At 49.0% G+C, this 20,424-nt stretch overlaps 1 protein-coding gene across 12 annotated transcripts in view; it reads left to right on the top strand.

Moving 5' to 3' along the window:
• The window catches only part of Atp2b4 (ATPase plasma membrane Ca2+ transporting 4), a 98,685-nt gene that overhangs the window by 21,862 nt on the left and 56,399 nt on the right, over nt 1-20,424 (top strand). For 3 of the 12 annotated variants that reach the window (XM_087580544.1, XM_087580535.1, XM_087580540.1), the window contains exon 2: nt 15,140-15,210. The exons of the other annotated variants lie outside the window; for them this stretch is intronic. The gene's annotated coding sequence lies outside the window, so the exon portion shown is untranslated. The remainder of the gene's footprint in view (nt 1-15,139; nt 15,211-20,424) is intronic. 12 annotated transcript variants of the gene reach the window in all.

The following is a 20,424-nucleotide window of genomic DNA, read 5'->3' as shown; positions in this document are numbered from 1 at the left end:
GCGTGGGTCCCACGTCATAAGTACCTGGTTACACGTTGTTCCAGCAGGACCCACGGCCTTTGCCTGGAGAGCTGTGATCTGGAGCCAGCCAGGCAGGGTGTGGAGTTTGGAAGCTGGAATAGCCAGGCAGAGAAGCAGGAAGGCCTGGGCCTCTTAGACAGTCTTTGAGGAAGTTTCTTCCTCTGCATGTCTGGAACCCACAGGAAAGCGTGAGATGACCAGACCAACTTGTGTCTGAAGTGGGAGTCAGAAATGCAAACTGGCACCTACCCTGGCTCAGCTCAGGGCCTGGCATTCTGGCAGAAGAGCATCCTAGATAAAGCCCCCTCTCCACTTGTGAGTAGGTTTGCTCACTGATGACCAAGGCTGACCCCTCCTGCAGGGTTGAGCTCTCACCATGGCTCCTGGCTGGTGAGAACTATGAGGTTTTTCTTTCTTTGTTCTATTACACGTTCATGTGTAAAGACGAGCTAAGTATATTCAATCCGCAGCTATATTTTTAAAGAAAAGAAACTTTAAAATATCATCCAAGAATAGAGCAGAGAGAGACAGAGAAAGGAGAATTAGGAAGATCAAGGAGGCTGTCTACATCAAAAGGATATGAGAAAATGTGTGGCCAAAAACCAGAGTTCAGTGTGTGTGGTGAGGACAGAGAGGTCACCTGACACACTAAACGGTTACGGTATGTCTTAGGGTTTTACTGCTGTGAACAGGCACCATGACCAAGGCAACTCTTATAAGGGCAACATTGATTGGGGCTGGCTTACAGGTTCAGAGGTTCAGTCCATTATCATCAAGGTGGGAGCATGGCAGCATCCAGGCAGGCATAGTGCAGGAGTCTAAAGACCAATAGGAGAAGACTGGCTTCCAGGCAGCTAGGATGAGGGTCTCAAAGCCCATGCCCACAATAACACACTTTCTCCAACAAGGCCACACCTCCTAATAGTGCCACTCTCTGGGCCATGCACAACCATCACACAGCAGTTCTGAGTCAGTCTGGATACCAGCCTGTCGGAGATTGTACCAACTGGTTTTCATAAATTTAAGAGTGACGCAGATTCCCTGGGGCTTCTGTGGCAGATACAGGTCATCCAAAGAATGCTGGCACATGTCCAGCGCAGGACCACAGGTTAGGTCATGGAGTTTTGGGTACATTCACAAGCTGTGTGACTCTGGCTAAACTTTGAACCACTGTCCAAATATTCTGTCCCTGGCAGCAGAGAGATTTCACTGTCTTCCTCCTGGGTGGCTTTGGGAGATGGATAAGAAAATGGAGGGAAGTATTTGAGAATTTCCATGATTAATAAAGAAGAATCTTTTACTAACCTATTACTTCACTCAGTACCTCCTACAGCAACACACAAAGAGAAGGAACAGCAAATTCTGTAAGACAAGAAACACGAATGTGTTGGTCACATTAATTCCCTTGCATGCCATTGGATGCCTCTAGTGTGCAGAGTATTAATCCGAAGGCTGGACTGTGGAAGCCTGTCCAATGAATGTCCTCAACTCCCTATTCCCTAGAAGCTTGGGGGTTATTTCTCCAGTTCTTACAAATTGAACGCTCCTTGAGCAGAGTGGGCCTTCTTTATGCTGTTGTGTAAACAGTGAGCCAGAAACCAGAGAAATGTCCTCCTCAAAGTGGGGAAGAAACCTGGGAGTCTTGGGGGACAGCAAAGGATCCTGGGACTGAATTCTGCTCTTGACCTTGACACTAGCTAGAGAGTAAGGCACTTAACCTCTGAGCCCCATTTGAAATCTGCTTCTAACCACAAAGAATTGTTATGATAATCTAGAGTGTGGGATCTAAACTGACACTCTCTGGGAAGTTAAAAACACTGTGATTTGCGGCCAGATTTTTTTTTCAATTAGACTACAAAAAATTGAGATCGCTGAAACTGGTGGTCCCCGCTAGTAATGGAGAAGACTGGCTAGTTTCCATTCTGGGATCTCAGGCTCCACTCGTAACTCAGGGGGGCTGTCCAGTTTGCCTAGCCTTATTGCTGCTACTGAGAGGCAGACTCTGGGCTGTCTCTTCTACCCAGCGTTGTCCTCGAAGCTCAAACCTCAGAGTGGACTCCATTTTTCAGCCCCTATCTGCTAATATCAGGTATCCCTTCGATTGAGCATGCGCGCGGTGCAAAATGCGGAGCTGTGCTCCCAAGAGGTCTGGGCCCTCCAGAGAAAACCTTGCTAGAGCTACTGCCATCATCCGTTTTTTGTTTTAAGGATTGGTCCCTAAGGTGGAGGGTGGGGCAGGGCCTTCCCCAGAGTTTGGTGGGAAAAGAGGGGGAGGGGGAGGGATCGTAGAGAGGGTGGGGCCTGGGCCTCTAGGTTGGCTGCTCTGATATGAGTCACAGGTCCCCTTCTTGAGCAATCACCGCTGCCAGGGTGGAGCAAGTCGCGTTATTTTGGGTTTCTGGGCTGAGCCAGGCCTCAGGGGCTTAGGCCTGTCTTTCCCCAGCTGTTCACAATCCTCGGCAGTGCTGGGAGCCAGCGGCGCCCGGACGGACGCCTGCGGCGGAGGGCGGGGAGCAGCAGGTCCAGACATTGTGTGCCAGCCCAAGGCAAGGGCGGCGGTGAGGTCCTCATAGGACAAGTCTTCTGCTCCAGTCACTGCTCCCGGCCTCCGGAGCCTAAGTAGAGTTGGTCTCCTTTTAGAACCCCTCTAATCTGACCTGGAAGGGTTTCAGGTTCTGCCCTAGGCTGTTTTATTGTGGATCCCAGAGGAGATGCACACTCAGGCCTGTAGGGACAACTGAGGCTCCTTCCATTGTGAAATACAATGACTCTCTACAGTCCCCACCCAAAGAGGGAGACCAGGCCTCCGTAACTCGCTGGCACCCAATGCTTCAGTGCCTCTAACTCTGTAATGGAAAACTGCTCTGCTTGCCTTGACTATGCCTTCTCCCACCCACTTCACATCTAGAGAGAATTTCGTTCATTGATAAAAGTCTTGTTAGGCTCACGTGTTCAAAGTAGTGTATTGACAATAGGAGTTCCTGTCAGAGGGCCTTGCCACAATTGGTAGCTTTGACCATGCTCGTGGAAAATACCCCCTCCCTTCCCTTCCCTCTCCTCTTTGTTACACCCCTCCCCTACCACCAGCCCCACCCATCCCAACCTCCTCCTCACTGTCCATCCCCGACCCACACGCTCTCCAAGAGTCCTATTGTGTACCCCAGGCTGACCTGAAGCTCACACGGAATCCTTGATTTTACAGTCCTTCTGCCTGTGCCTTCTGAGTGCTTTTTCTTCCTGTTCTACATTTACGTTTCCCTGGTTGCCAATGAGGTTGAGCGGTGGAGATGATTCAGACCAGACTCACAGAAACAGCAGATAATCAGTTAGCAGGGTATTGGAAGAATGACGGAGACACAGGACACCCAGCTTGACAGATACGATGAGGAACCAAATGGAGTAAAGGAAATCAGTATTTTTTTCAAGACAGGGTTTTTCTGTGTAGCCCTGGCTGGCCTGGAACTCACCAGGCTGGCCTTGGTCTCAGATTCACTTGCCTTCCGGTGCTGGGATTAAAGGCATGCGCCACCACTGCCTGGGTTGTTATTGGTATTTAGAGCCACTATCTCACTCTGTAACTGAGGTTGACCTTGAACTCATGGTAATCCTCCTGCCTCAGCTTTTAAATACTGGAATTACTGAAATGGGTCACCATTCCCACAACATTTGTGTTATGAACTTTCCTCTTTCTGGGGTACCAAGGTTGGAACCCCAAAGCAAATGCTATACACCATGGAGGTACAATCGCAGGCTCTCGGAAATTAACATTTAAGTGTCTAGTTTAAATAGGATAGCAGAGCTAAGGACAAAACTAGTAAATGAGTTTTTTTCTGAAGAAATTGATATAGAAGATGGAAGAGATAAAGGTAAAAATTATGCAAGAAGTATAAAGGGTTAGAGAATATAGCCAAACCGGTAATCCTCTCATTGTAAAGGGCAGAAGGTAAATGTTTCGGGCCTTGTGGCCATATGGTCTCTTCATAACTACTAGTTGTGCACTCAGGCTGTGAAAGTGGTCATGGGGGATGGTGTTTAGATGGTAGTTGTGGCTTTGTGTCAATCAAACATTATTTACAAAACCAGGCAACCCTCCCATCTTGGCCTGAGTGCTATAATTTGCCAACACCTAGAAAAGATCCTACATAAAGAGAGGATGCTCAGAAATAGATGAAATTTGATCATATACATACATATATATCTATGTATATGATGTATGTGTACATGTATGTGTATATATATGTGTATATGCAATTTGTCTTGCTTTGGTTTTGCTTTTTGAGACTGGGTCTCTCTACACAGCCTTGGGTGTCCTAGAGCTCGCTATGTGGATCAGGCTGGCCTCTAACTCTCAGGATCTGCCTGTCTGGAGTGCTGCGATTAAAGGCATGCTCCACCATGCCCGCTGACAGATGTTTTCCACAAAATTAGAAGACAATGAAAATAATTGCTAACACAGACTTCATCATCAGTAAAACCCTTTTCATGAATGTGGGTAGGGTAAAGCCCTTTGGAGTCAGATGAAAACAGAGATTTCTGCCAATAAGACTCCCCCAAAACACACACACACACACACACACACACACACACACACTGAAGAAACTTCCAGAGGACAAATTTCAAAATAAAAATTACTTAAGGAAGAGATCTAAAGTTCCACAAGAAATGAAAGCCCAGAGCTAAATCTAAATACTGATGGGAAAGACAATAGTGATAACCATGTCTAGTGTGTCGGGAGAAAAATGAAGTTGTAATTACAGTCCTGATAGCTACGGCCTATGAAAGGGAAGGCCAGTCTTTGGAGTTTAAGAGTTGGGAAATACTTATGCAATTCAGGAGGAGGTCGGTGAGAGCTGGAGAGATTGCTCAGCAGGGAAACAGTTGATTCGATCCCCAGGACCCGCATGAAGGTAGGAGAAGACTTCCCAGAGTTGTCCTCCGACCTCCACACACGTGCGGTGGCACACACAACACACACACACACACACACACTCACGCACGCACGCACGCATGCACATCTGTAGATGAAAACTACATCTTCTAAACTAGTAAAGGAAAAGGAAATACAAATGAAGGGTGTACATGTGGCCATTAAAACAAATACATTAACACTTGGGACTGGAGGGATGGCTCGGCAGTTAAGAGCACTCTCATTGTAGCTCACAATCATCTGTAATGCCAATTTCAGAGCTCCCGTGACAATCGCTACCCCCTGCAGACGGTGCGCACGCACACACACACACACACACACACACACAGGCAGAGAAAGCACACACATAAATGATATATACTAAAGTTCTGACCCAAAAGAGAAATGAAAAGCTATTAGCATTTCTGAGGTAGCTGCTGTGTTAGTCACTTTAATCACTAATATTCATTAATTCATGAATATATATACATACATATACATATATATATATATATATATATATATAAAACATGATGGCTTCTATTACTATTCCTAAATCAAAGCCTGGGACTGAGGTAGGGACCCATATTGATTTTAGAAGGAATTAAGTGGGCACGGGTAAATTCCTGCCTAAGGGCTTGCAAACAGCGACCCCGAAAAAGAGTGCGCTCAGAAGTTAGTAGGGTGAGAGTGAAATGTCCCTCTTCTGCTGAGGAACGTGCTGGTTGTAAGCAAAGTGCTTTCCTACAGAAATAAGCCAGATGGCTTGGCACTGCTCCGCATGTTACATGGTCACTGGGTAGTGACGCTGGTGGGGAACTTGTCCAACACCAGAGCTTGGATTCCAATCCAGTTCATTAGCATTCAACAAAAGTTCCTTTCCTTTCCTTACCACATGCTGTAAAGTTTTGCTCAACTTCTGACTCACGAAGTCGGTCCCTATTGGCTCCAGACCCAACAAATGAAGTGACAAGTCAGTCAACCATAGAGTTGAGAATGTAGTTCAGGAGTGGTCCAAGTTTAACAAGCTTCAGGTCCTGAGTTTGATTCCCAGCACCACCAACACCAGCGTACCTCCCCCAACCCTGTGTGTGCATATCTCTCTCTCTCTCTCTCTCTCTCTCTCTCTCTCTCTCTCTCTCTCTCTCTCTCTCTGTGTGTGTGTGTGTGTGCGCGCGCGCACTTGCGCTTCTGTGTTTCATGCAAGAACTTAGGAACCAGAAACTTTTAACTACTTACACCAAGGTCAAACAAGCTCTGGGATTTGGGCCAGCTATACAGCCAATGACCTTGACCTTGTCCACAAGCCTATGTCCTCAATACTTTGAAGGGACCGGTGCCTGGGAAAGAGTCTCCTGGCCTAGAAAGTATCTCAAAGGCAGGATTGTTGGGGGTTGGGGGGCAGCTTTTTGTTAACCTCAGATGTGGATTGTGGCTCTGCTCCTGTGTGTCTCTAGACATGTGTCCAAGAGTTTTGTCCCCGTGAAATAGAAATGATAGTCACCCTCTCTCCTAAGGCTGTTGGGCATCTGGTGAGATGATGTGGGGGTCCATAGGAACCTAGGAATTCTCTGTGTTAGGGCAGGAGGGCCTCCTTTGTCCTCACTCCACTCAGGTCTGTGTACTCCAAGGAGGTGATGGGATGGGGTGACTTTGGAAGTGACAGTAGGTGAAAGCTGACTCTTTCCTCCTGCTCCTTTAGAAGGTGATAGCTCACCCTCTTGCCCGGCCTCTTCGCTGCCCTTCTACCACCTCACACACTCTTTGAATTTAAAAAGTCCTGTCTGGGGCTGGAGAGATGGCTCAGTGGCTAGGAGCACTGACTGCTCTTCCAGAGGTCCTGAGTTCAATTCCCGGCAACCACATGGTGGCTCACAACCATCTGTAATGAGATCCGATGCCCTCCTCTGGTGTGTCTGAAGACAGTGACAGTGTACTCATATACATAAAATAAATAAATCTTAAAAAAAAAAAACAGTCCTGTCTGTTACCCTAGTCCAAGGCTGGGTCACACAGCCTCCTCAGGTCATCTGCTTGCTGTGTGACGTTTACCAGGCCCTCCTTTTTCTCTCAGTCCTGAGCTTGTCAAAGGTCACTGTCAATGACTATCCTTTGTAGCTCTGGCCTTTTACCTCTGTGACCATGATGGGCCCAACTGAGTTCTGTGCTACCCCAATACAGTGCCACTTTCGTATTTGCTTCCTGAGTTAGGTGTGTGTGTGTGTGTGTGTGTGTGTGTGTGTGTGTGTGTGTGTGTATGCATTAAAATATGTGACACATGAAACTTATATACAGCCACACTGTTGTAAAACCATCACCACCCTCCATCCCCAGACTTTTTCACCCACCCAACAGAAACTGTTCCCTCTGGACGATCCGGCACCGTCCCCCTCACCCCAACCCCTGGTAACCAGCACCCTCCTTCCTTGTCTCTACTGTAGATTCTTCCCATGAATAGAATCCACAGCCTTTGTCCTTTTGTGTCTGGCTTATTTCGCTTAGTATGGTGTCTTTGAGACTCTGTAATGTAATGTGTCTGCTTCCTTCCTTGAAGAAGAGAATAACAGTTCCATTGTACAAACGTGCAGCGCACTGCCCTCGCCCATCCCAGGGCATCCTGGCTCTCCCTGGGCCCAGCACAGTAGGCAGGAGTTTAGAAGCAGGAAACCAGGGCCAGCTCTTGCAGGCAGTGAAGGGGATAGGTATAAAACCTTCTAGGTTTCACCTTCCAGAGGTCGATTTTTTTCTTTCATCTTTTGTTGTTGTTGTTGTTGCTGCTTTGTTTTGTTTTGCTTCGAGTTGCTTTTTGGTTTTCAAGGTCTCACTATGTAGCTCTGTCTGTCCTGGAACTCACCATGTAGACCAGGCTGGCCTCTGCCTCCCAAGTCCTGGGATTATAGGTGAGCTCTGCTACACCTGGCTGCAGAGATGATCTCTTTGACCGAGTGTATGACATTACATAAGCCCAGGAGTGCTACACAGGGAAGTGTCTCTCTGGGGGTCTCCATCTTGCTTCAGCCTGCCTGTTCCAGGAAATGTGCTTGCCGAAAAGCAGCCTCTTCTCTCTACTTTTAAAAATGTCTTGTGGCTTTTTGTTTTTCTCTTCTCTCCAGCCCTTCCCCTTGTCTGCCTGACACACCAGGCAGGGCTCCACATGGTCCTCGGTGCCTTGGGGATTCCTGTGTGCACACTCATCACAGGTTCTCTCTGTGTGGCACACCCTGGTTCCGTCATCCAGACTTCTCCAGACTGGGGGTTCCCCGAGAAGAGAGCCCTATTACTTCCTTCCTCTGACTCTTACTCAGTAGCTCGCCCTTTAACACCCAACCCTCAGTGTCCCCGTAGCTGCACAGCCTCTGGCTAGACCACAATTTGCACCCTTAAGGTGCCCATGGCCAATAACAGTGATGACACATACCAGAGTCACACATGCACCCAGCATGCCTCACAGTCACCTCAGGGAGGAAGTCTCTGAGCTTTCTCCTCTGAATCCTCTGAGCTCACCAGAACAGGATCCCCCAGCTCCAGTGTAGTATCTGAGTCTAATGCAGGACGTTTTCCTTTTCTCATTCCACCTCTCTCCACTCTCTCCTGTTTGTATACTGTGGGGAGGCAGGGTTCCTAGTACTGGCTTCAGTATCTGAGCCTCACACATAATGGACAAGTCCTCTCCCACTGAGCTATATCCCTAATACTCTCTGTTTGTCTGAGACGGGATCTTATTAGCCCAGAGGGGCCTTGAACTCTTGATCCTCCTACTTCCTGCTTCCTGCTTCCTGCTTCCTGCTTCCACCTTCCATGTACTGAGATTATAGGTAATGCCATCCCTGGCTGTTCTGTTTATCTTGAGACAGGCTCTCACGAAATTTGACCAGGGATGTGCTTAAACAGAGCTGAGGATAAACCAGACAGTGTATAAGACCCTGATCCCACGCCCACCTCCAGCTGATTTTCTGCCCAGGTTGACTTTAAATTCCCTCTGCAACTGAAAAAGGCTGGAATTTTTTTTTTCAAAACTCTGACATTGCTGTTTGTGACACTTTTTTAAATAGACAGTGCAGATGTCCTCCAAGTAGGTGGGGTTAGGGGCCTACACCCACCACAGGCCTGGCTCCCTCTACTCTCTTGATAGGACCATGGGGCATGCTGTATGTCTTATTGCTTCTAGATTCTTCCTGTGGGTGTACGGCTTATTGTATGGTCTTAATTAGTGAGTCACATTACCAGTGAGCTTCATGTGTTATCAAATCTGCCCTGTCTTTAAAAATTGTCACAATGACCAAATGGCTGCATGCTTTAGTGTCTGGGAAGTAATACCTCAGGACAAGCTCCTGAAGAACATTCTTTTTAACCAACTGTGGAGACTTGCTGCCTCTGCCTTCTTGCCAACACCACTTAACAAGTGGCAAATAGATTCCTCGGACAGTTGCAAAAGTTAGAGGTTTGGGAGGAGTCGAAACAGGGAATGCTGGTGTCCCCCTGGTTATGTAGAGTCCAGGGTTAGATCTGGGATAAGGAGTGGCAACAACATGGCCAGAGGAACTGGCAGCCTCTGGCAGAGGGGCAGGCAGCTTACTTCATCTGTCCAATATCTTCTCACTGTATCCTTCTACAATATCTTCTTACTGTAGGCCTTCATCCAATGTGTGTGGCCCTTTATACCCAGAGGAAACAATCATTTATAACACTCCAATCTCTATACAGTGAATTACTTCAATGTTTTATTTTTTAATTTAATTTTAACTTTTATTCACTTTACATCCCTCTCACTATCCCCCTTCCATAATCCTTCCCTCATCCCTCCTCCCCTTCTCCTCTGAACCCCCCACCCTGAATCCCTCCACCCTGGTACTTCAAGTGTCTAGGCCCTTCCTCTCCCACTGAGGCCAGACAAGGCAGTCCAGCTAGAAGAACATATCTCATGTACAGGCAACAGCTTTTGGGACGGCCCCACTCCAGTCGTTCAGGACCCACATGAAGACCAAGCTGCACATCTGCTACATATGTGTGGGGAGGCCTAGCTCCAGCCAATGTATGTTCTTTGGTTGGTGGTTCAGACTCTGAGAGCCCCAAAGGTCCAGGTTACTTGACTCTGCTGATGAGGGTGAGGGGTGGGTGTGCATCTCCAGGAAGAGACAAGAGACCTGGGATAAGGGAGGTACCCGAGAATCAATGGCGGTGACCTTAATTGTGACTCACTACATTGGGGACATAGAACCTGAAGAGACCACCTCCTGTAGCCAGGCAGGAAGCCCAGTGGAGCCATAGAGACACCAACCCACCCACAAAGCTTTCAACCCAAAACGTATCCTGTCTACAAGAAATGCAGGGACTGAGGGAATGGCCAACCAATAACCCGCCCAACTTGAGACCCATCCCACTGGCAAGAACCAGTCTCTAATACTATTAATGATACTCTGTTAAATTTGCAGACGGGAGCAAGTTGTCCTGTGAGAGGCTCCGCACAGCAGCTTACTCAGACAGATGCAGTGGGTGGAGCGTGGGGATTTGTTCTCTTGTTCCTGCTTTGAGATCAGGACTAGATAACCCGGGCTAGCCTCAAAATCATGACCTTAGCCTTAACCTTCTGGATGTGGACAAGACTCAGGAAAGACAGATTGGTAGAAACTGTCATGGATCTGAACTGGCTTATTATGTATCTGGCTGCCTTGGTATCCTAAGCTCTGCTTCCGGTGTATCCGTGGTCAGACTGGTTTTGCTGCTGGTTTTCTTCTTCGGGTGTTGCTTAAGGTCTTGTGGGTCCAGAGAATGTTCCGAGCAAAGAGGTAAGAATAACCGTTAGTTCCATTAGGCGACTTTGCAAAGATTTGAGAGAGATGAAGCTAGCCCACGATACAAGGCTCATCCAAAAAAAAAAAAAAAAAAAAAAAAAAAAAAAAAAAAAAACCAGCGTAGATTTTGTGTCCCAGTCACCTCCTTGCTTGGTACTTTTGTGCAGGGCACACCCTAAACAACTGTGGGAAGCAGCCTAGAAGTAGCAGAAGGATCCCCTTTGCTGGGGGCGGGAGGGTGTATAGGTAGAGGGCTGAGCCATAAGATGGGGGAGGGGAGGCTATGAATGAACTCCCCTGCACGAAGCTTGACTGCTCTAAGTAGTATGGCCCCAGAGGTGCCTGATAAGTGTGAGTGAACAGGTAAAGGAAGCCGGTGCTAGCCTCCAATCCATGCCTGGTACAAACCACGTTATCCCCCACCTCTGCCCTGATTTCCCATCTAGACTGTGCAACGTGTCTGTCCAATGCCTGGGTCCTGTGTTTGCCTCACAATTTGTGTAAAACTGTGAGGCTTACATCGGTTTCCCCCGAATTCTCTACAATGCTGGGGGTTCTGTGAGCTGTGTGACGTTGTAGTTCGGTAGTTCTCAATGTTCCTAGTGCCATGGCCCCTTAACACGGTCCCTTGTGTTATGCTGACCTCCAACCATAAAATTTTCATTGCTACTTTATAATTGCAATTCTGCTACTGTCATGAATCCTAATGTAAACATCTGGCATGCAGATGGTCTTAGGTGACCCTGGTGAAATGGGTCATTCAATCCCCAAAGGGGTCACGACCCACAGATTGAGAGCCACTGCTGTAGCTGGTGGCAAAGCAGGAATCTTTCCAGAAAAGGCAAGGAACTTACTGGCGCACTGGCCAGTGATACACTTGTGATTTATTGACCTCTTGGCCGTGGCTGCCTGATGACAGCTCGTGTGTTTTGAGAAAGTGAGAGGACATGGTGATACTTAGTCTACTGTGGTGCCCAAGTCTTTGGTTCTAAAGATGGCAGAACCCTCAGCCAAACTTTAGAAACCTCAGCCCTCTTTGTCACCTCTCCGAGAGAAGGCAAGCTGACACAAACTCTGTTGCTCTCATCCAAGTGGAGGCTCTCGGAACAGCAGCTCCCCATGCTCTGAAAGGGAACTCCTTGGCCAGGTGGCCGCATTCTGCTGACAGATCCTGCTTGGAGGACACCGTAGCAGGCTGGCACTTGGCACTATCCCACCCATCCTGATTAAGAGTTGAAAGGTGAAGCAGCCAGGAGACTTGGGCAGGCCGAGTGTTGATGCTATGTCCGGGTGGGTGGCCAAGAAGACCTTACTGGGGGAAACGGAACCTTCACACACAGTTTGGGGTTGTTGGCCCCATCTCTCTTCTCCAGGCTCTCCGTGGAAGCTCTGTCACAGCTCCGTGATCTCTGCCTCTAGGCTTGGTCTAGAAGTGCTCACCTTCTGGGAGTTCTGAAGTGATCTCACCCCAGATAGGGTCTTTAGCTACAAGGGCCTCCTGCCTGTTGCTCTCGGAGGATTGGGCTGTACAAGTGTTGCTCTGAGTCCTGTAACGCCCTCGGTTTGTAAGCACCCTCCTTTCTTGAAACTATTCCCATAGGAAGAAAAGGGCAGTTCCTTCCCTACCCCCTCTTTTGTCCTCCTGGAAACCATAGCAACCTGGCCTCAGAGGCCACTTAGACCAGTCTTAGAAGCTAGTACTTCAGGCCTGTGGGTTCTCTAGCACTTTTTGTTCTCTTTTCTTAAAAGGCCACGAAGCCTCAGATTTTTCAAGGAGAAAGGACAAAAGTTTTCAAAAACGAATCAAACAATCCCCACTAGCCGTTAGACATTCCTTCTCTGGGTAGGTTCTTAACGGAAGCAAAATTCTCTATGGGGTGAAGAATGTGGCTACAGGCAGTGTTCGTTGATGTGAGTCTGGAAGTAATCTCTGCCATGTGGCCTATGCCCATTTTGGGTGGTAAGGGGGCTCTCCCTTGTTGCAGTTCCTTGGCTACTCCAGAGCCCGGTTGGAAGTGCTTATACCAGCTTGCACCGGCTTTTCTCCGCTGACATGTTTGTCTTTCTCACGGGCCAGGACTACCTTTTAAAGTTCCAAGTTTAGGATACAGCAGCACTGTGATGATTAAGGAGGAGCCCAGTGGGAGAATTCCACAGCCTTAGACGGCAAAGTTTCCCCTAGCCTGCTGCCAGTGTGCCCCTGCTTCCCCACCCCCAGGAGAGTCCTCTGAGGCTGGCTGGGGAAGCGGGGTGGGGAAGAGAAAGAAGGCCGTGTGTCCTCAGCTTCTCTTTGGACTGGGATGGGGAGGCACAAGTTTTCCCAACACCTACAAGGATTGTCCCTGGTGATGAAGTTCTTGCTAATTCCAAACAGCTGGCCAGGAAGTGCGAGGCTGGAGACGCTGGGGAAAGCTCACTCAGAGTTTTAGAAATGTGGCTGCTCCCTCAGGGAGGGTGATACTCCTCTTCCTCCAGGTCCTCTCTGAATCTTTCCATAATGGCGGGGAGAGACAGAAGAAGGCCTCTTCCACAGGGCATATCTACTCCTTACCCATGTTCCATAGGGACAGCAGACAGCAGAACCATCTGGTAACGTGCAGTTGGGCACAAACTCGCCCTTCTGGGGCTCTCTGCTCTCCCTCACCTTGGAGATGAGACTTCCCACGACCACCCTTATTCATTAATTCCCCATGATGAGTCAAGTATTAGGCTGTAGCCAGGATACTGCTCATTTGGAAGAAACATATTCTCTCTCTCTCTCTCTCTCTCTCTCTCTCTCTCTCTCTCTCTCATTCTCTCATTTTCTCTCTCTCATTCTCTCTCTCTCATTCTCTCTCTCCCTCCCTCCCTCTCTCTCCCATTCTCTCTCATTTTCTCTCTCTCATTCTCTCTCTCTCATTCTCTCTCTCCCTCCCTCCCTCTCTCTCCCATTCTCTCTCATTTTCTCTCTCTCATTCTCTTTCTCTTTCCCTCTCCCCCTCCCCCTCTCTCCCTCTCCCTTTCCCCTCCCCCTCTCTCCCTCTCCCTTTCCCCTCCCCCCTCTCTTCCCCTCCCCCTCTCTCCCTCTCTCTCTCATTCTATCTCATTTCTCTCTCTCATTCTCTCTCTCCCTCCCTCCCTCTCTCTCATTCTCTCTCATTTTCTCTCTCTCCCTCCCTCCCTCTCTCTCTCATTCTCTCTCATTCTCTCATTCTCTCCCTCCCTCCCTGTCATTTTTCTCTCCCTCTCCCCCTCCCTCTCCCTTCTCCCTCTCCCTCTCTCTCTCTCTCATTCTCTCTCTCATTCTCTCTCTCTCATTCTCTCTTTCTCTCTCATTTTCTCTCTCCCTTCCCTTCTCCCTCTCCCTCTCTCTCTCATTCTCTCTCTCTCATTCTCTCTTTCATTCTCTCTCTCATTCTCTCTTTCTCTCTCATTTTCTCTCTCTCCCTCCCTCCCTCTCCCCCTCCCCCCTCCCCTCCCTTCCCCTCCCCTCCCCCTCTCCCTCTCCCTCTCCCCCTCCCCCAGCTGAGAGACCCATCAACAGTGACCAGCTGTGGCTGAGTCACCTCTTTGCCTGCCCTTTGACTCTTTCAACAGAGCACTCTGTGTCCATCGACACGGAGCTGAGCCCTGTGGCACAGGTGTTCTTTCCAGTCCATGATTTTGGAAACTCTTTCTACCCTGGGATTCTGAGACAGGTCGATGTCAGCATCTGTTTTGTTTTACAAGTTCCTGAGTAGTACCCACCAACCTCAGACCCAGAAGACACAGTGGGGGTAGGGGGCATCATGGTTGCTACCTTCTGAGTGGCTTGTGCTCTGACGTCCAGAGATGCCCCGCCTCTCCACCACCACCCGCCTAGCACCCCTCCCCTCACCCTTCCCTCACCCCTCCCCTCACCCTCCAACCCTCCAGGAACTTCGAAGCAGATGACAGTTTGACAAGCTCAGAAACTGTGTGCTCTACTCTTTTGACCTCAAGGTGCTGCCAAGACTGATATGTGTCTCAGGTTCTGATTTTTCACAGTACCATTTTTATCGGCTCACTGGGGCTGTTGCTTAAGACTCTCTGGCCGCAGCAGGAGGAGGAGGCTTCCCTCCAGGGAGACTGCCCTGCCCCCCACTCTTTCTGCCCTCTCTTCTCCCCGTGGGTGTTCTCTGTATCCTTTCCCAGCCATGGTGACATCCTTAAAGCTTTCAATATGGAGGGAACTGGAACAGTCTAGGAATTTGCACTCTCATTGCATTTTGTTTTGATCTAGTTAATATGGCCCACAACAGTGAGTTTCTTAGTCAGATTCTACCCATCTGAAAGGAGCTGGTAGGGAAAAGGGACAATAAGATTCTGAAATCAGTCAAAATCAATCTCTCTCTCTCTCTCTCTCTCTCTCTCTCTCTCTCTCTCTCTCTCTCTCTCTCTCTCGTCCTGGGATTGAACATAGAGCCCATCTACCACTGAGCTGCATCTCCAACCAGCAGTGTCTTCTGTATCCTAACCCCTGGCCACTGGAAGGTAACTCTCATCTCTGCATTAAGTGACTACAGAATGTTTAGAGAAACCACTAGACATTTTGTACATCTATGTGTGTGTGATACATACGTAGATGCACACGTTACCCCATGACTGTTGATTTCTCTCTTGCTCCAGCCTGTGATCTATGACCTGTTTCTTTCCTTCCTTCCTTTCTCCTTATTTATTTTATTTTGTGGTGGGAGAGTCAACAAGGCTGAGAGTCATAGTTCTCAGAAAGAAAGGGAGTTGGGAGTCTGATTTCTGATCATTCTCTGCCTCTGCCAAAAACAAAAACAAAAAACAAAGCAACTTGTCCTATACTCAGTGGTCCTCCTATAGCATTTGAACTTGAAGACCTACTCAGTGGTATGATAATAGGTCCTCACCACCTCTACTAACATCTTAGATGTGCTGTATAGGGACATACACACGCACGCACACACACACACTCACACACACACTCATACACACTCACTCACACATACACACAAACTCACACACACTCACACATACACTTACACACACACTCACACGTACACTCACACATACACACTCACACACACTTATACACACTCACACACACTCACACACACTCACACACACTCACACATACACTTACACTCGCACACACTCACACGTACACTCACACATACACACACACTCACACACACTTATACACACTCACTCACACATACACACACACTCACACACACTCACACATACACTCACACACACTCACTCACACATACACTCACACATACATACACACTCACACACTCACTCACACATACACTCACACATACATACACACTCACACACACTCACACACTCACACACACTCCCTCACACATACACTCACACACACTCACACATACATACTCACACACACTCACACATACACTCACACACACACACTGTCTCACACACACACACACACTCACACACACTGTCTCTCACACACACACACTCACACACACACTGTCTCTCACACACACACACTCACACACACACTGTCTCACACACACACTCACACACACGTGCACACAAACACACACACACACAAACACACATACACATGATGACAAGCAGAGGAATGTGTCTCTCCTCAGAGGCACCTGAAGAGGTTGTTCCCTGTAAACCTCCAGTGGCTAGGTTCCGTGCCAGATGGCCCTGCCACCCATGCAAGGGTGTGGTAGTTTTGAGTTTCTCCTCCCCTGACCCTCAAGGGATCTTTGGTGTCTTCATCCCAGTGACAGGACATAGGACAGTGAGGGATGCTGTGATTAGAAGGTGATGACAAAGAGACTTTGTCTTTCTCCTTGGTAGAAGCTTATAAGGAGGTGGCAGGGACCTGGAGTTGGCCCTTCTCCCTGATGAGCTGGGCCTCCAGTTCCCAAGTGGTAAGGAGCTTGTGGCCAGAAACCAGGAATTCCTTTCTTTAAGGTGCTGGCCTACCTCTGCTCTGACTTCCGGTTTCCCCTTCCCAGCTCAGGGCTCCAGCTTCGCTTTCTGACTCTATTCTTTTGGTTCTTGAGAAAGTTGTGGTCCCCCTCTCCCCTCCTCCCCCTTTTTAATGTCCTTCTAGGGGGTTGGGAAAGGAAAACTTTCAAAGTAAAATAATAAAAAACATACCACTCTGCCATTTCAGGCACATAAATAGCTTCACTGTAGCCAGGCTACACACTCTCTTTGCCATAGCAACCTAAAACGAGTGTTTATAACAGCCTGTCAGCCAGCCTGGAAAACAGCGGCTGCTGCCCCCACCAGCACACGCAGGCCCTTGGCCTGAGAGCAGTGGGCAGGCTCCTGGGGAGGTGTCATGGAGACAGTGGGCCTGGCCCTTAGGCAGGGTAGGGACGAGGTGGGGGTTAGGGAGTCAGAAGTTCTGATTCACCCTCACCTTTGAGGCTTCCACCCATCCCTCCTCTCCTGTAGAGACAGAAAGCAGAAATGGCAGGGGTTCAGCTCTACCTGAGCCCCAGTTCCTAAATAAACCCAGACTCCTGCTGCAGCCTGTAAAAAGAGGTGGTTCTCCTTGGGAAGCTCACGGGTCTCTGAGATGAAGAAAAGGGACGCCAGCATCTAAGGAGCACCTGGCAAGAGCAAAGAGGTGGCACAGCCTTGCCTTCGCCTATCAGCCTGGAGTTAGGACTGCCTCGGGCTTTCAAAGCCCTGTAACCTTGAGGAGCTGCTGATTTACTGGGGAGTCGGTGGAGAGCATCAGAATCCCTGGGGGGCTCTCAAATGCTGCCCTGAGCAATGGCTTCTCTATCCATTTGTTAGAAATGCCCATTTCCAGACTGGCAGTGGTCATGCATGCCTATGGTCCCAGCACTTGGGAGGCAGAGACCAGCAGATTTCTGGGTTTAAGACCAGCCTGGTCTACAGAGCAAGTTCTAGGACAACCAAGGCTACACAGAGAAACCCTGTCTGGAGAAAAATTAGGTTGAGGAGGAAAGGAGGGGAGGGAGGGAGGGGAGGGGAGGGAGGGAGAGAGGGAGGGAGGGAGGGAAGGAGGGAGGCAGATCCATTCCTAGGCTGGCTTCAATCCTGATCTAGGAGCTGAGAGAGGGCCAGCTCCCAGGGGTCCTGGTGTCCCTCCCATATCCAAAGTCTTCTTTTCTTCCCTCTCTCCTGATTCCTCTCCCTTCCCTTCTTTTGTTTTCGTTTTGTTTTGCTTTAACATAGGGTCTTACCATATAGTCACAAACTCATGGTAATCCTCCTGCTTCATCCTCCCAAGTGCTGGGATAACAGATGTGTGTGTGCCCACACAGTTGGTGTTGATTGTTGTTGTGTTGTGTTGTGTTTGCTTTCTTAATAAGCACCTTTTCAGCAAGCTGGCCTCGCTCTTCGCCTGTGTCTTCCAGGAGCCGGTTGGGATAAGAGAACTCGAGGAAGGCCAGGGTGGTGAGAGCTTTTTTTCTATGTCCAGTGGGACTCAAGGGGTTGAAAGGAGTAAGTGGCTGGCCATACTAACGAGTGTCTGTGTCACTTGGCAGTGTCACTTTGCTGTCTTCCCTGTGGAGATCCTAGGCGCAGAGCAGCTGCCCTGCCACCCCTTTGTGGTAGACAAGAGGAGAAGTCACCAGGGGGGCAAGCAGGTCCATACTTTATAGCCAGGAGGGATTGACCCTCCACTTCCGTCCAAAGCAGGATGGAGTCTGATGGAATCTGTTTCTAAAAATAACCCCAGAGCCAAACCAGTTGCTGAAAATCCAGCTGCTGAAAGCTGCTTTGTTCCCTAGGAACCGATGTGTGGAAAAACCACAGCAGCCCCAAGAAAGGCAATCTATGTCTTCCAAGAATGTGTCTATACCAAATGCCCTTGAGCACTGAATGTGGCCCAGCAGCTTCCTGTTCTAGTTCTGAGGGGTGAGAAGCAAATACTCCAGCTGACCATTTTCCCAAGCATTTCTCATGATCAAGGGGCAGGGAGGCTGCCAGCTCCCCGGACGCTAGACCTGCTAGATGGTGCTGTCTCTCCCACCCAAAATCTGTGTGTGTGTGTGTGTGTGTGTGTGTGTGTGTGTGTGTGTGAGAGAGAGAGAGAGAGAGAGAGAGAGAGAGAGAGAGCGAGAGAGAGAGAGAGAGAGAGAGAGAGAGAGAGAGAGAACACAATGGTCATCTAGTCCCTAGAGGATGGAGATGACCTGGGCCAGTGTGATGATTTGGAAGGGGACCCTGGCTCTGGCCCTTATCATGTCCTGACAATATGAGCGCCATTAAGGGTGCAGCAGGAGTGGAGGGAGAGCTGTGATGTTGCTCTGGAAGGAAGCCACATTCCTGCTCCCACCTCCATGCCTGTCCTGTCATTATCTAGTCAATCCTCAAGTCTTTTGGAAGTACAAGGCTTCCAACTGGCTGTCACAACAGATAACATACCAGGGAAGTCATTGTGCACGCCCTCTCCAGGTCCTGTATAAGAACTTCCTTGTGTGGTACATCTAGGCTTAGTTTGCTGGGTCTGGGTGTGCTTTGTACTTAGTTTAATACCTGGTGGCTTTGGGGAGGAGGATGGATTATGAATCTGAGGTCACATTTTCTCTAGGTGGTTCCTCGAATGCTGACATTGCATTTCTTTCTTTCTCCTGTATCTTAGGTTGGCCTTGAACAACTCCTCTTCTTCCTCCTCTTCCTCCTCTTCCTCTTCCTCCTTCTCCTCCTCCTCCTCCTCTTCCTCCTTCTCCTCCTCCTCTTCCTCCTTCTCCTCTTCCTCCTTCTCCTCTTCCTCCTCCTCCTCTTCCTCCTTCTCCTCCTCCTCTTCCTCCTTCTCCTCCTCCTCCTCCTCTTCCTCTTCTTCCTCCTCCTCCCGTCCTGAATTGGGACGAACTCAGAGACATGCACTACCACACCTAACCAGAAAGCAGTATTATCCTTTCTCTCCTCAGAAAAGACTGACACACTGCACCCCAGGTCTAAAAGCTAACTGAGCAAGGCATCAGGTTTCTGGATCTGGCTACAGAGTGCCATCCTGCGGTCCAGTGCCCCTGCCTCACTTAGCTTCCTGCCATGAGTGTAGCTCTTGGGAAAAGCAGTATCCCTAACATCCAAATGTTACCAACACTCTGGCAAAGTCCTGCCTTCTGCCTCTGACCTCCTGCCCACGTGTGTGTCTAAAGGGGGAGCGTGCTTAGGCCAGTATGCCTGGAGCTGTGAGAAGGGCCAGCTCAGGACAGTTCAGACACAGCAGCCTGCAGGGCCAGGTTCTTAATTTGTCTTTGACATAGTCTCATTGTGTGAAGTTCTTGATGACCTAGAGCTTCTGTGTAGCCGCAGCTAGCCTTGAACTCTCCAGCCCCCTGCCGCTGACCCGCAAGGACTAGAAGAACTGTATGACCAGCCTCTTGCCAGCTTTGTTTTTTTTCCTTTAAAAATAAACAAACAAAATGTTTAAAATTACATTTACTTGTTTGTATGGGGGAGTGTGTGTGTGTGTGTGTGTGTGTGTGTGCGCGCGCGCGCGCGTGCGCGCGCCAAGGTACACAGGTGGATGTCAGAGAACAGCTTGTGTGAGTCTGTCCCCCTTTCTACCATGTGTGTCTCAGAGATCAAAGTCAGAGCATCCGCCTTGACAGCAGACGAGCTGTCTGAGCTCTCTCATTGGCCTTCCTTGTCCTTGTTTAGATGGGGTCTCACACAGGTTAGGCGGACGTCAAATTCAGTAGATAAGCCGGACTTGAACTCTTGATCTGCCTCAACCACATACTAGGA

Source organism: Rattus norvegicus, chromosome 13, assembly GCF_021556685.1.
Source record: "Rattus norvegicus strain SHRSP/BbbUtx chromosome 13, alternate assembly SHRSP_T2T, whole genome shotgun sequence".
Lineage (NCBI taxonomy): Eukaryota > Metazoa > Chordata > Mammalia > Rodentia > Muridae > Rattus > Rattus norvegicus.
Note: the sequence above shows the minus strand (reverse complement) of the source record. Positions and strands in the feature narration are given on the sequence as shown.